Source organism: Pongo abelii, chromosome 3 (genome assembly GCF_028885655.2).
Source record: "Pongo abelii isolate AG06213 chromosome 3, NHGRI_mPonAbe1-v2.0_pri, whole genome shotgun sequence".
Taxonomy (NCBI): domain Eukaryota; kingdom Metazoa; phylum Chordata; class Mammalia; order Primates; family Hominidae; genus Pongo; species Pongo abelii.
This window is the reverse complement of record NC_071988.2, coordinates 62959270-62975331: the sequence shown is the minus strand read 5'-3', so window position 1 is coordinate 62975331 and position 16062 is coordinate 62959270. Positions and strand designations below refer to the sequence as shown.

The 16062-nt window shown below is 53.7% G+C and overlaps 2 pseudogenes; one reads left to right on the top strand and one right to left on the bottom strand.

Moving 5' to 3' along the window:
• Nucleotides 1-12120: 12120 nt before the first annotated feature.
• Nucleotides 12121-13516, top strand: LOC129059163 (putative uncharacterized protein FLJ46235; annotated as a pseudogene).
• A 1028-nt stretch (nucleotides 13517-14544) lies between these two features.
• On the bottom strand, nucleotides 14545-15491 carry LOC129058783 (putative uncharacterized protein FLJ44672; annotated as a pseudogene).
• Nucleotides 15492-16062: the final 571 nt, after the last annotated feature.

The window sequence follows — 16062 nt, the reverse complement described above, 5'->3', positions numbered from 1 at the left end:
AAAGAGAATACAAGGTAGGAACAAAATGTCAGCAGCAAAATGGGTAACCAGGATGAGCACAAGTTGGAGTCATTAGTAGTCAGGGTATTGCCTAATATTGGTGAGGTGCTCCTTAAATTTCTTCTGCTAAAATGTTAGTTTTTTTTCTGGAGGCTAGAACTATCCTACACTTGCATATGGGAGGCAAGCAAATTTAACTTTTAGAAAGAATGGCATGCAAATGCTAAGAATCAGGTAAGGCATTTAATACTAAAAACTCAGTTATTAAATCAAGTTAAATAGAATAATCCTAAATTCTTTAAATGTTTATGTAGTGCAGTTTGCAATATACTGAATCACTGATCCTTGGATCTTAGGGCACTATATCAATTTATATATATATAATCAATCAATCCAGATATGGTCAATTTTTCATAAAAAAGTAATTGTTATTAACCACAGAAATAAGCACTCAAATAGAAACCACATGTAGTTACTGTATTCTCAATTTTGGAGACTTTAATGACTTTGAAATATTAATTTATGTATTTATTTATCCTTCACTTCACAAACATTTATTATAAAGTACCGTTCAGAAGCCAGTATGTTTGGAAATAAATAATGAGCTGGCTCTCACCTGTAATCCCAGCACTTTGGGAGGCCAAGGCAGGCAAATCACGAGGTCAGGAGATCGAGACCATCCTGGCTAACATGGTGAAACCCCATCTCTATGAAAAATATAAACAATTACCCAGGCATGGTGGTGGGCGCCTGTAGTCCCAGCTACTCGGGAGGCTGAGGCAGGAGAATGGCGTGAACCTGAGAGGGAGAGCTGGCAGTGAGCCGAGATCGTGCCACTGCACTCCAGCCTGGGCAACAGAGTGAGACTCCATCTCTAATAATAATAATAATAATAATAATAATAATAATAATGAGCTGTATACCTGTAAGAAAGATGGAGTATTCCAGAGTGAAAAAGCCATGCACTTCAGAATTAGGAATTATATACCATCACATAACATATAAATTACAAAACTAATACAAGAAGGATTTGCAAATGAAGTAATGTATTCTTTCACACTGAATATAAGATTTGTATATATAATTATATAAATAATTATATCCAATTAGAAAGGTTAAAAAAGGCAAATATAACAGTTATTTTAAAATCCCAGGGACTGTGTATATATGTGTTTATTAAAGAAGCTGTCAAAATTAACCTTTTATAATTGTAACTGAATGCAAGTCCAGCTGCTCACTGCTCGAGGGCCAGAATACAAGAAGCAAAGTGTAGTGAAAGGAAAGCAACTTCATTCAAATGCTAGCAGTTGGGAAATGGTCAGGTTCTTGCCTCCAAAAGACCATTTCAAATGTTAGTCTTGGGAGAAGGGGTTTAAAAGGGAGAGACTTGGTATGGAAACCAGCAGGAGAAACACAGGGTGCAGGTCTGAATATCTTGTTCCAAAGGCTATCTTGAGTCACCGTCCACCTGGAGTGCTGGCTGGACCATCTCGGTTGTGGCTGGGTTGTAGATTATCTGTCCTGAGGCAATCTCCTTGTTGGGGAGAATTCCGCAGCTGGACCTCCTTGCCTGGCTTATTATAAAATTAGACCCTGGAATTTCTTAACAAGCATGCCGTTAGATAAGTGTGTATGGTGCAAGGGACTGTCTGCTGGGAAACAGGGAAGCAGAGTTTCGAAGTACATTTCAAGGCTTTATCTCAAGGCTAAGAAAAAATGTTTCTACAATCTGTTTCAAGGTTACATCTTAAGACTTGAGAGGAAGAAAAGGAAAAAAAAAAGGTTTAAAATGAGTTTCAAAGTTAAAATACTTGTTTACAAAATTAAATAAAATGCATTCACATGGGAACATCATCATCGATATATGCACAAACACATATGCACATAAATTTTCACTGCTATTGATGTTTACTATCTACTCATTTAGTATAAACGCTTGCTTCAAGAAAGATTAAGTGTTAAAAATCATAACTTTATCTGAGAGATGAATGAGTTAAGGCTAATTAAGTACTTCATTAAAGAAAGAGAACATACTAAAGTATTAATTATATTTAAAGCCTCAAACAATATACTTAAATTATGTGCTGAGCAGTTTTTTTTAAATGAGTAAGTTACAAGGCTTGTTTAGAGTAAAAAATAAGAGTGTTTTATCTATCGAAATCAAATTTTGCTAAGGCAGTTTCTAAAAATGATGAGCCAAGAGGCTGTTAAATATTTTAGCAAATGTTATATTTATGAAACAATAACAATGCCAATTTATATTCTTTTCTGTGCTTAAGTACTAGATATAATGTCATGTAGGTCAGATGAAGGATATTTATATTTAAAGTGTTCTGACATCTCACTGGTTCTCAGTATAGATAGAAAGATGTTAACTAATTCTAGACTTTTAAAATTAATTCAGGGATAACCAACCATACAACAACTATTGAGTTTATAATTTCCAATTCAGCAGAGAAAAAAAATGATAAACCTAATAATTGGAAATTGACTAAATGTCTTCATAAAGACAGAGATTTGTGGAATTCAATTTTTTAAAAAGTTCAACTATATAGTTGCTTTTTATAAGGAGTATAACTAAAATGTAAGGACATGAAACTCAGCTGCCCACCTGAGCTGCTCATTCCCAGCACATGGCCAGTGAGGACATAGCGAGTGACGAGGAACACATGGTCATCCACGAGGAGGGGGTGATGATGTCATTGCTGATGACGGCTTTAGCACCACTGACACTGATCTCAAGTTCAAGGAGTGGGTGACCGGCTGAGAGTGGGGACAGCTCTGGGGAGGAGCCAGAGGGCAACAAGGGCTTTGGTGGGAAGGTATTTGCACCTGTCATTTTTTCCTTCTTTACTCCTGCCGCCCCTTGCTGGATCCTGAGCCCCCAGGGTCCCCCGATCCAACTGCAGTTTTTGGCAAAGTCTATGGTCCCACCCCGTCCTCCTCCTACACATACTCGGATGCTTCCTCCTCAACCTTGGCACCCACCTCCTTCTTACTCGGCCCAGGAGCCTTCAAGCCCAGGAGTCTGGTCAGGGCAGCAGAGCGGGCCCCCTACAGCCCCTATCCCTGGGGATGGGGGCCCAGGGACGCCTTCCAAGGCGACCTGTTTCCTCCCAATGGATCCTGCCACATTCTGGTGCGAGAGACCTGAAAGTGTGGGCGACCTGGAGCTACCAGGCCCCTCAGTCATTGCGGTCCCTCCCAACACTAAGGCTTTCCTAGGCAGGAGCTGGGCTGAGCCACCCGGGGGGCAGAGCCTGAATAGGAGAAACTGACTGGGCTTTGGGGGTCAGGGCAGAGGGAATACCACGGACATGGATCCCACACTGGAGGACCCCACCATGCCCAAATGCAAAATGAGAAGATGCTCCAGCTGCAGCCCAAAGCCCAACACCCCCAAGTGTGCCATGTGTGATGGGGACAGCTTCCCCTTTGTCTGCACAGGTGGAGAAGCTGAGGACGGGCTGAGGGAACCGGAGACCGAGAAGGCGCTGTCCTCTTCACTGCACACGCCCTGGACCAGTGCCGGCACTGATCATGCAGCTCTTCCAGGCCCACTGCTTCTTCCTGTCCACTAGGCCACAGCCGCCCTCCAGGCCCACTATGCACACATCTTCCCCTCCAAGGTTTGTTCTGCCCCTGCCCTGACTCCCAGCCCTGCGGGGGTCCTGACCCCACCTCACCTGGCTCAGACTCTGACGCTGCCCTGGCTGCCCCACCACTGTCTCTGCCCGAGAGTCACGTGAGGCTGACAGTAGGGGCAGGGGCAGCAGTGGTGCCAGTTGGGGGGCGGTCCAGTGGGAGGAGCCTCAGCCTCGCAGGCTGCTCTGTGGGATTGATGACTGCATGATCTTCTGGGCACCTCACGGATCTTCAACTGCAGATGAAATGGATGCTGGTGGTGGGTGCAGGGCCACTGGGAGCTGCTGCATGGGTCCCAGAGGCTGGACTGGGGCAGGTGCCAACTGAAGCTGCTGGGGCAGCATGGGCAGGATGTTCTGCACACAAACCTTGGAGAAGAAGATGTGTGCATAGCGGGTCCACTGCTGCTGCCCCTGCCCTGACTCCCAGCCCTGCCTGACCCCATCTCACCCTGCTCAGGCTCTGGCGCAACCCTGGCTGCCCTGCCACTGCCTCTGCCCCAGAGTTGGGGCCTCGACAGCCTGGCTGGAAGGGGACACCCCAGCCCTGCCTCAACACCTGGGTCCCTCCATAACTACCACAGGCAGGTGGGTGACCCCAAAGAAGATCCCAGGACTCACAGTACCCCCTGAGAACATGGACAGTATGTGGGGGTAGCAACGGAGGGCAGGATGGTTATCTTCTGCCGGGTAAAGCCATTTAATCCTTTCAGTTTGGGTGGGACGGAATAAGGCCTGCTTCTTTTTTTTTTTTTTTTTTTTTTTTTGGAGACATAGTCTTGCTCTGTCGCCCAGGCGGGAGTGCAGTGGTGCAATCTTGGCTCACGGCAACCTCTTCCTGCCAGGTTCATGCCATTATCCTGCCTCAGCCTTCCGGGTAGCTGGGATTACAGGTGCACGCTACCACATCCGGCTAATTTTTGTATTTTTAGTACAGACAGGGCTTCACCATCTTGGCCAGGCTGATTTTGATCTCCTGACATCGTGATCCGCCTGCCTCCACCTCCCAAAGTGCTGGGATTACAGGCGTGAGCCACCATGCCTGGCCAAGGCCTGCTCCTCTTATATATACCCCCTACCCCTGCAGCTGTGCCAGGGGAAAGCTGGGCAGTTTCCCTCCTCCGAGCCCCTGTACATACCATGAAGCGTGGGACCTTCCGAGCTTTTCACTTTTCGGAAAATAGCTCCTGCTGGGGCTACAAGATGGAGTGTGAAGAGGGCCTTGGGCCACAGGGAGGCGCCTGTGGAATAGGGGGAGTTCATGCATCCCTTCTTTCCCCAGAGGGGCTGGACTCAGGTGAGTATGGGGGTGGGGGCTCCTGCACTTCGACACAGGCAGCGGCAGGGTTTTCTCCCCATTCCCTCTGCACTCTCAACTTGAGTTGTACTTTTTAAGAAAGTGATTCACCCTGCCTTTGCCCCCTTCCCCAGAACAGAACACGTTGATCATGGGCGATATTTCTTATTGTGCCAAAAAGTTGCCATGACCGTCATTAAACCTGCTTAACACCAAATAATAAGGAAAATAAAATAAAAAATTCGGGCTTGGTGCAGAAACTCACTCCAAATAAATTACCTATCAAAATATTTATATAATGGTGGAAAATTCCAAAATTCCATATTTTGGGATTTATACACAAAAGATAAAAAAAATTAGAGGCCAAGAGGCTGCCGGAAGGGAAAAACGGGGCCTGGAAAGGCCGTTGTGAGGAATGAGCTGGGCCTAAAGAGGCCACTGGCAGGCGGGAGCTGGGCCTGCCGAAGTGGCCGAAAAGCAGGAGCTCGGGAATGGGGAGGCCACAGTGAGGCGAGAGCTAGCTGGGCATGGAGAGTCTGCCGTTAGGCCAAGACCGGGCCCGTGCAGGCCTTTGGGAGGCAGGAGGCCGGGCCTGCAAAGGCCAACTGGAGGTCAAGTTCTGGGCCTGAAGAGGCCGCCGAAAGTCAAAACCAGGGCCTGGGAAGTCCGCCGAGAGCCATGAGCTGGGCTGGGCCGAAAGAGGCCACTGGGAGGCAGGAGGAGCTGGGCCTGGAGAGACTGACTTGAGGAAGTTTTTTTTCTTTTTAAAAAATTTTTATTTTATAGTGGCAAGAAAATTAGCATGAGGTCTACCCTCAACAAAAGTTTAAATTTAAAATACAGTATTGTTCACTATACGAACAATGTTGGGTAGCAGATGCCTAGAAATTTTTCAATTTGCATAACTGAGATTTTATAACCATTGATCAGCAACTTACCATTTCCCCTTTACCCTGGCCCTTGAAAACCACCGTTTATTCTTTTTTTTCGACTAATTGATATTTATAGCATGCTTCATACAACTGCAGAATATACATTCTTTTTTTTCTTTTTATTATTATTATTATTATTATTATTATTATTATACTTTAGGCTCTATAGTACATGTGCGCAACGTGAAGGTAAGTTACATATGTATACATGTGCCATGCTGGTGCGCTGCACCCACCAACTCGTCATCTAGCATTAGGTATATCTCCCAATGCTATCCCACCCCCCTCCCCCGACCCCACAACAGTCCCCAAAGTGTGATGTTCCCCTTCCTGGGTCCATGTATTCTCATTGTTCAATTCCCACCTATGAGTGAGAATATGCGGTGTTTGGTTTTTTGTTCTTGTGATAGTTTACTGAGAACGATGATTTCCAATTTCATCCATGTCCCTACAAAGGACGTGAACTCATCATTTTTTATGGCTGCATAGTATTCCATGGTGTATATGTGCCACATTTTCTTAATCCAGTCTATCATTGTTGGACATTTGGGTTGGTTCCAAGTCTTTGCTATTGTGAATAATGCCGCAATAAACATACGTGTGCATGCGTCTTTATAGCAGCATGATTTATAGTCCTTTGGGTATATACCCAGTAATGGGACGACTGGGTCAAATGGTATTTCTAGTTCTAGATCCCTGAGGAATTGCCACAATGACTTCCACAAGGGTTGAACTAGTTTACAGACCCACCAACAGTGTAAAAGTGTTCCTATTTCTCCACATCCTCTCCAGCACCTGTTGTTTCCTGACTTTTTAATGATTGCCATTCTAACTGGTGTGAGATGGTATCTCATTGTGGTTTTGATTTGCATTTCTCTGATGGCCAGTGATGGTGAGCATTTTTTCATGTGTTTTTTGGCTGCATAAATGTCTTCTTTTCAGAAGTGTCTGTTCATGTCCTTCGCCCACTTTTTGATGGGGTTGTTTTTTTCTTGTAAATTTGTTGGAGTTCATTGTAGATTCTGGATATTAGACCTTTGTCAGATGAGTAGGTTGCAAAAATTTTCTCCCATTTTGTAGGTTGCCTGTTCACTCTGATGGTAGTTTCCTTTGCTGTGCAGAAGCTCTTTAGTTTAATTAGATCCCATTTGTTAATTTTGTCTTTTGTTGCCGTTGCTTTTGATGTTTTTGACATAAAGTCCTTGCCCATGCCTATGTCCTGAATGGTATTGCGTAGGTTTTCTTCTAGGGTTTTTATGGTTTTCGGTCTAACATTTAAGTCTTTAATCCATCTTGAATTGATTTTTGTATAAGGTGTAAGGAAGGGATCCAGTTTCAGCTTTCTACATATGGCTAGCCAGTTTTCCCAGCACCATTTATTAAATAGGGAATCCTTTCCCCATTTCTTGTTTTTCTCAGGTTTGTCAAAGATCAGATAGTTGTAGATATGTGGCATTATTTCTGAGGGCTCTGTTCTGTTCCATTGATCTATATCTCTGTTTTGGTACCAGTACCATGCTGTTTTGGTTACTGTAGCCTTGTAGTATAGTTTGAAGTCAGGTAGCGTGATGCCTCCAGCTTTGTTCTTTTGGCTTAGGATTGACTTGGCGATGCGGGCTCTTTTTTGGTTCCATATGAACTTTAAAGTAGTTTTTTCCAATTCTGTGAAGAAAGTCATTGGTACCTTGATGGGGATGGCATTGAATCTGTAAATTACCTTGAGAAGGATGGCCATTTTCATGATATTGATTCTTCCTACCCATGAGCATGGAATGTTCTTCCATTTGTTTGTATCCTCTTTTATTTCCTTGAGCAGTGGTTTGTAGTTCTCCTTGAAGAGGTCCTTCACATCCCTTGTAAGTTGGATTCCTAGGAATTTTATTCTCTTTGAAGCAATTGTGAATGGGAGTTCACTCATGATTTGGCTCTCTGTTTGTCTGTTACTGATGTATAAGAATGGTTGTGATTTTTCTACATTGATTTTGTATCCTGAGACATTGCTGAAGTTGCTTATCAGATTAAGGAGATTTTGGGCTGAGACAATGGGGTTTTCTAGATATATTATCATGTCATCTGCAAACAGGGACAATTTGACTTCCTCTTTTCCTAATTGAATACCCTTGATTTCCTTCTCTTGCCTAATTGCCCTGGCAAGCACTTCCAACACTATGTTGAATAGAAGTGGTGAGAGAGGGCATCCCTGTCTTGTGCCAGTTTTCAAAGGGAATGCTTCCAGTTTTTGCCCATTCAGTATGATATTGGCTGTGGGTTTGTCATAAATAGCTTTTATTATTTTGAGATACGACCCATCAATACCTAATTTATTGAGAGTTTTTAGCATGAAGGGTTGTTGAATTTTGTCAAAGGCCTTTTCTGCATCTATTGAGATAATCATGTGGTTTTTGACTTTGGTTCTGTTTATATGCTGCATTACATTTATTGATTTGCATATATTGAACCAGCCTTGCATCCCAGGGATGAAGCCCACTTGATCATGGTGGATAAGCTTTTTGATGTGCTGCTGGATTCTGTTTGCCAGTATTTTATTGAGGATTTTTGCATCAATGTTCATCAAGGATATTGGTCTAAAATTCTCTTTTTTTGTTGTGCCTCTGCCAGGCTTTTGTATCAGGATGATGCTGGCCTCATAAAATGAGTTAGGGGAAGAGTCTTGCTCTTTAGCCGAGGCCGGAGTGCAGTGGTGCTATCTCGGCTCACAGCAAGTTCCGCCTCCCGGGTTCATGCCATTCTCCTGCCTCAGCCTCCCTAGTAGCTGGGACTACAGGCACCCGCTACCACGCCCGGCTAATTTTTTGTATTTTTAGTAGAAATGAGGTTTCACCGTTTTAGCCAGGATGGTCTCGATCTCCTGACCTCATGATCCGCCCACCTCAACCTCCCAAAGTGCTGGGATTACAGGCATGAGCCACCACGCCCGGCCTTGACTTGAGGAAGTTTTGCACCTGGAGAGGCTGCCAAGAGGATGGAGCTGGGCCCGGGGAGGCTGCCTTGCAGCTCTTCCAGGCCCAATTCCAGGCCAACTTGAGGATGACTTGGGCTTGCAGAGGCTGCCGGGAGGCCGGAGCTGGCCCTGGAGAGACCGACTCAAGGGCAGTCTGGGCCTGCAGAGGCCACCAGGAGGAAGAGCTGGGCCTGGAGAGGCCGACTGGAGGAAGTCCAGTGCCTGGAGCGGATGCAAAGGAGCAAACGCTAGGCCGCGAAATGCCGCCATGACGTCCCAGCTTGGCCTCCGGGAGGCAGGAGCTGGGCCTGCAGAGGCCGCCCTGAGGTGGGAGCCTGGCCCGAGGAGGCCACGGTGCCAGGCAACAGGTGGGCCTGGAGGGCCCACTGTGAGGTAGAGGCCGGGCCTCTAGAGGCCAACGGGAGGCAGGAGCTGGCACCGGAGGGGCCCTCATTGAGGACGCGTTGCGCCTGGAGAGGCCGCCGGGAGGCCGGAGCTGGGCCTGGAGAGGCCGACTTCAGGACAATTTGGGCCTGCAGAGGCCACTGGGAGGCCCAAGCTGGGCCTAGAGGAGCCCACCGACCGGACGCCGCTTGGGGCCTGGAGACGCTTTCGGAGGGCAGGAGCTGAGCCTGGCGAGGCCACTGTGAGGCCTGAGCTGGGCCTGGGGAGCTTGGCCTCTGGAAGTTGTGGGCCTACCAGGGCCACTGGGAGCTAGGCGGGAGCTGAGTCCAAAGAGGTTGTTGGGAGGCCGGAGTCGGGCCTGGAGATGCAGCAGGGAGGAAGAACTGGGCCCAGAGAGAATGCCGGGAGGCTGCAAGTGGGTCTGGAGAGGCCGACTTGAGGAGGCCCAGCCTCTGCCTCCCTCATGGCGGCCTCTGCAGACCCAGCTGTTCCTCCTGGCTGTGTCTCCCAGCCCAGCTCCTGACTCCCAGCAAGCAAGCTCTTTTGGCTCAGCTCCTGCTGGCGTTTGTAGGCCCCGAAGTTTCTGCAGCCAAGCTCTTCAGGCCCACGTCCTGCCTCCTGGTGGCCTGTACAGGCCCAGCTTTGGCTGGAGAAGAGCCTCTGCAGGCCCCGCTGTTGCCTCCCAGGGGAATCTCCAGACCCAGCTGTCGTCCCACGGCGGCCTCCCGGGACCAAGTCCCTGCCTGCCTCCTGGCAGCCCACGTGCAGCCCAGCTCCTCCCTCACGGTGGCCTGTTCAGGCCCAACTCATGCCTCTGGCACCCTGCCCAGAGGCGTGAGCCCCTGCCTCACACTGGCCTCTCTCACGCTGAGAGGTCCTCCATCACGCTGGCCTGTTGAGGCCCAGCTCATGACTCCGGTGGCCTCTCCAGACCCAGCCCCTGCCTCGCTGAGGCCATCCGGAGGCCAAGCTCATGCGTCATGGCGGCCTCTCCCGGCCTGGCATTTGCTCCCTTGCATGCGCTCCAGACCCTGCACTTCCTCCAGTCGGCCTCTCCAGGCCCAGCTCTTCCTCCCAGCGGACTCTACATGCCCAAGTCATCCTCAAGTTGGCCACCCCAGGCCTGCAGACGCCGCCGGGAGGCAGGACAGGCCGACTTGACGACAGTCTGGGCCTGCAGAGGCCGCCGGGAGGAAGAGCTGGGCCTGGAGAGGCCGACTGGAGGAAGTGCAGGGCTTGGAGCGCATGCAAAGGAGCAAAGGCCAGGCCGGGAGAGGCCGCCATGACGCATGAGGTTGGCCTCTGGAGGGCCTCCGCGAGGCAGGAGCTGGGCCTGCGGAGGCCGCCCCGAGGCGGGAGCCTGGCCCGAGGAGGCCACGGCGAGGCAAGAGGTGGGCCTGGAGGGCCCACTGTTGAGGTAGAGGCTGGGCATCTAGAAGCCACCAGCCAACAGGCAGGGGCTGGGCCTGGAGAGGCCACCAGAGTCATGAGCTGGGCCTCAAAAAGCTACCGTGAGGGAGCACCTCTCTCAGCGTGACAGAGGTCCTCTGAGAGAGGTCCTCTGAGAGGGGTCCTCTCTCACGCTGCGAGAGGTCCTCTGAGAGGGGTCCTCTCTCACGCTGCGAGAGGTCCTATCTCACGCTGAGGTCCTCTCTCACACTGAGAAGTCCCAGCGTGAGAGAGGACCTCTCTCAGCGTGAGAGAGGCCAGTGTGAGGCAGGGGCTCAAGCCTCTGAGCAGGGTGCCAGAGGCAAGAGTTGGGCCTCAACAGGCCAGCGTGAGAGAGGCCCTCTGAGAGGGGTCCTCTCTCACGCTGAGAGGTCCTCTGAGAGGGGTCCTCTCTCACGCTGAGAGAGGTCCTCTGAGAGGGGTCCTCTCTCACGCTGAGAGAGGTCCTCTGAGAGGGGTCCTCTCTCACGCTGAGAGAGGTCCTCTGAGAGGGGTCCTCTCTCACGCTGAGAGAGGTCCTCTGAGAGGGGTCCTCTCTCACGCTGAGAGAGGTCCTCTGAGAGGGGTCCTCTCTCACGCTGAGAGAGGTCCTCTGAGAGGGGTCCTCTCTCACGCTGAGAGAGGTCCTCTGAGAGGGGTCCTCTCTCACGCTGAGAGAGGTCCTCTGAGAGGGGTCCTCTCTCACGCTGACAGAGGTCCCTTCTCACGCAGAAAGAGGTCCTCTCTCACACTGAGAGGTCCTCTAACATGTCCTCTCTCACGCTGAGAGAGGCCAGTGTGTGGTAGGGGCTCACGCCTCTGGGCAGGGTGCCAGAGGCATGAATTGGGCCTCAACAGGCCAGCGTGAGGGAGGAACTCTCTCAGTGTGAGGGAGTTCCTCTGAGAGGGATCCTCTTTCAGCGTGAGAGAGGTCCTCTGAGAGAGTCCTCTCTCACGCTGAGAGAGGTCCTCTGAGAGAGTCCTCTCTCACGCTGAGAGGGGTCCTCTCTCACGCTGAGAGAGGTCCTCTCACAGGTCCTCTCTCACACTGAGAGAGGTCCTCTCACAGGTCCTCTCTCACGCTGAGGTCCTGTCTCACACTGAGAGAAGTCCTAGCGTGAGAGAGGACCTCTCTCAGCGTGAGAGAGGCCAGTGTGAGGCAGGGGCTCACGCCTCTGGACAGGGTGCCAAAGGCATGAGTTGGGCCTCAACAGGCCACCATGAGGGAGGAGCTGGGCCGCTCGCAGGCTGCCGGGAGGCAGGCAGGGAGTTGGCCCCGGGAGGCCGCCGTGGGTCAAGAGCCGGGCCTGGAGAGGCCCCTGGGAGGCAAGAGCAGGGCCTGCAGAGGCTGTTCTCCAGCCAGAGCTGGGCCAGTTCAGGCACCGGGAGGCAGGAGGTGGGCATGAAGAGCTTGGCTGGAGAAAGTTCGGGGCCTACAAAGGCCAGCGGGAGCTGGGCAGGAGCTGAGCCAAAAGAGCTTGCTTGCTGGGAGGCCAGAGCTGGGCCTGGAGAGGCCGACTTCAGGATGACCTGGGCCTGCAGAGGTTGCCGGGAGGCCCAAGCTGGGCCAGGAGGAGTCCACTGACCGGACGCCGTTTGGGGCCTGGAGACGCTGTCGGGGGGCAGGAGCTGAGCCTGGAGAGGCCACCGTGAGGCCTGAGCTGGGCCTGGGGAGCTTGGCTTCAGCAAGTTGTGGGCCTACCAGGGCCGCTGGGAGCTGGGCGGGAGCTGAGTCCAAAGAGGTTGTTGAGAGGCAGGAGTAGGGCCTGGAGATGCAGCAGGGAGGAAGAACTGGGCCCAGAGAGGATGCCGGGAGGCTGCAAGTGGGTCTGGAGAGGCCGACTTGAGGAGGCCCAGCCTCTGCCTCCCTCATGGCGGTCTCTGCAGGCCCAGCTGTTCCTCCAGGCTGCGTCTCCCAGCCCAGCTCCTGACTCCCAGCAAGCAAGCTCTTTTGGCTCAGCTCCTGCTGGCGTTTGTAGGCCCCGAAGTTTCTGCAGCCAAGCTCTTCAGGCCCACGTCCTGCCTCCCAGTGGCCTGTACAGGCCCAGCTCTGGCTAGAGAAGAGCCTCTGCAGGCCCCGCTGTTGCCTCCCAGGGGCCTCTCCAGACCAGCTGTCGCCCCACGGCGGCCTCCCAGGACCAAGTCGCTGCCTGCCTCCTGGCAGCCCGCGTGCAGCCCAGCTCCTCCCTCACGGTGGCCTGTTCAGGCCCAACTCATGCCTCTGGCACCCTGCCCAGAGGCGTGAGCCCCTGCCTCACACTGGCCTCTCTCACGCTGAGAGAAGTCCTCCATCACGCTGGCCTGTTGAGGCCCAGTTCATGACTCCGGTGGCCTCTCCAGGTCCAGCCCCTGCCTCGCGGAGGCCCTCCGGAGGCCAAGCTCATGCGTCACAGCGGCTTCTCCCGGCCTGGCATTTGCTCCCTTGCATGCGCTCCAGACACTGCACTTCCTCCTGTCGGCCTCTCCAGGCCCAGCTCTTCCTCCCAGCCACCTCTACAGGCCCAAGTCGTCCTCAAGTTGGCCACCCCGGGCCTGCAGAGGCCGCCGAGAGGCAGGACAGGCCGACTTGATGACAGTCTGGGCCTGCAGAGGCGGCCGGGAGGCAGGACAGGCCGACTTGACGACAGTCTGGGCCTGCAGAGGCCGCCGGGAGGAAGAGATGGGCCTGGAGAGGCCGACTGGAGGAAGTGCAGGGCCTGGAGCGCATGCAAAGGAGCAAACGCCAGGCCGGGAGAGGCCGCCGTGACGCATGAGCTTGGCCTCCGGAGGGCCTCCGTGAGGCAGGAACTGGGCCTGCGGTGGCCGTCCCGAGGCGGGAGCCTGGCCCGAGGAGGCCACGGCGAGGTAAGAGGTGGGCCTGGAGGGCCCACTGTTGAGGTAGAGGCTGGGCCTCTAGAAGCCGCCAGCCAACAGGCAGGGACTGGGCCTGGAGAGGCCACCAGAGTCATGAGCTGGGCCTCAACAAGCTACCATCAGGGAGGACCTCTCTCAGCGTCAGAGAGGTCCTCTGAGAGGGGTACTCTCTCATGCTGAGAGAGGTCCTCTGAGAGGGGTCCTCTCTCACGCTGAGAGATGTCCTCTGACAGGTCCTCTCTCATGCTGAGGTCCTCTCTCACACTGAGAACTCCTAGCGTGAGAAAGGACCTCTCTCAGCGTGAGAGAGGCCAGTGTGAGGGAGGGGCTCACGCCTCTGGGCAGGGTGCCATAGGCATGAGTCTGGGCCTCAACAGGCCAGCGTGAGAGCGGCCCTCTGAGAGGGGTCCTCTCTCACACTGAGAGGTCCTCTTAGAGGGGTCCTCTCTCACGCTGAGAGAGGTCCTCTGAGAGGGGTTCTCTCTCACGCTGAGAGAGGTCCTCTGAGAGGGGTCCTCTCTCACGCTGAGAGAGGTCCCTTCTCACGCTGAAAGAGGTCCTCTCTCACACTGAGAGGTCCTCTAACATGTCCTCTCTCATGCTGAGGTCCTCTCTCACGCTGAGAGAAGTCCTAGCGTGAGAGAGGACCTCAGCGTGAGAGAGGCCAGTGTGTGGCAGGGGCTCACGCCTCTGGGCAGGGTGCCAGAGGCATGAATTGGGCCTCAACAGGCCAGCGTGAGGGAAGACCTCTCTCAGTGTGAGGGAGTTCCTCTGAGAGGGATCCTCTCTCACACTGAGAGAGGTCCTCTCACAGGTCCTCTCTCACGCTGACGTCCTCTCTCACGCTGAGAGAAGTCCTAGCGTGAGAGAGGACCTCTCTCAGCGTGAGAGAGGACCTCTCTCAGCATGAGAGAGGCCAGTGTGAGGCAGGGGCTCACGCCTCTGGGCAGGGTGCCAAAGGCATGAGTTGGGCCTCAACAGGCCACCATGAGGGAGGAGCTGGGCCGCTCGCAGGTTGCCGGGAGGCAGGCAGGGAGTTGGCCCCGGGAGGCCGCCGTGGGTTGAGAGCCGGGCCTGGAGAGGTCCCTGGGAGGCAAGAGTGGGGCCTGCAGAGACTGTTCTCCAGCCAGAGCTGGGCCAGTTCAGGCACCGGGAGGCAGGAGGTGGGCCTGAAGAGCTTGGCTGGAGAAAGTTCGGGGCCTACAAAGGCCAGCGGGAGCTGGGCAGGAGCTGAGCCAAAAGAGCTTGCTTGCTGGGAGGCCGGAGCTGGGCTTGGAGAGGCCGACTTCGGGATGACTTGGGCCTGCAGAGGTTGCTAGGAGGCCCAAGCTGGGCCAGGAGGAGTCCACCAACCGGACGCCATTTGGAGCCTGGAGACACCATCAGAGGGCAGGAGCTGAGCCTGGAGAGGCCACCGTGAGGCCTGAGCTGGGCCTGGGGAGCTTGGCTTCAGGAAGTTGTGGGCCTACCAGGGCCGCCGGGAGCTGGGCGGGAGCTGAGTCCAAAGAGGTTGTTGGGAGGCCGGAGTCGGGCCTGGAGACGCAGCCGGGAGGAAGAACTGGGCCCAGAGAGGATGCCGGGAGGCTGCAAGTGGGTCTGGAGAGGCCGACTTGAGGAGGCCCAGCCTCTGCCTCCCTCATGGCGGCCTCTGCAGGCCCAGCTGTTCCTCCAGGCTGCATCTCCCAACCCAGCTCCTGACTTCCAGCAAGCAAGCTCTTTTTGCTCAGCTCCTGCTGGCGTTTGTAGGCCCCGAAGTTTCTGCAGCCAAGCTCTTCAGGCCCACGTCCTGCCTCCCAGTGGCCTGTACAGGCCCAGCTTTGGCTGGAGAAGAGCCTCTGCAGGCCCCGCTGTTGCCTCCCAGGGGCCTCTCCAGACCCAGCTGTCACCCCACGGCGGCCTCCCGGGACCAAGTCCCTGCCTGCCTCCTGGCAGCCCGCGTGCAGCCCAGCTCCTCCCTCACGGTGGCCTGTTCAGGCCCAACTCATGCCTCTGGCACCCTGCCCAGAGGCGTGAGCCCCTGCCTCACACTGGCCTCTCTCACGCTGAGAGGTCCTCCATCACGCTGGCCTGTTGAGGCCCAGCTCATGACTCCAGTGGCCTCTCCAGGCCCAGCTCCTGCCTCGCGGCGGCCCTCCGGAGGCCAAGCTCATGCGTCACGGCGGCCTCTCTCGGCCTGGCATTTGCTCCCTTGCATGCACTCCAGACCCTGCACTTCCTCCAGTCGGCCTCTAGAGGCCCAGCTCTTCCTCCCAGCGGCCTCTACAGGCCCAAGTCGTCCTCAAGTTGGCCACCCCAGGCCTGCAGAGGCCGCTGGGAGGCAGGGCAGGCCGACTTGATGACAGTCTGGGCCTGCAGAGGCCGCCGGGAGGAAGAGCTGGGCCCGGAGAGGCCGACTGCAGGAAGTGCAGGGCCTGGAGCACATGCAAAGGAGCAAACGCCAGGCCGGGAGAGGCCGCCGTGACGTATGAGCTTGGCCTCCGGAGGGCCTCCGTGAGGCAGGAGCTGGGCCTGCGGAGGCCGTCCCGAGGCGGGAGCCTGGCC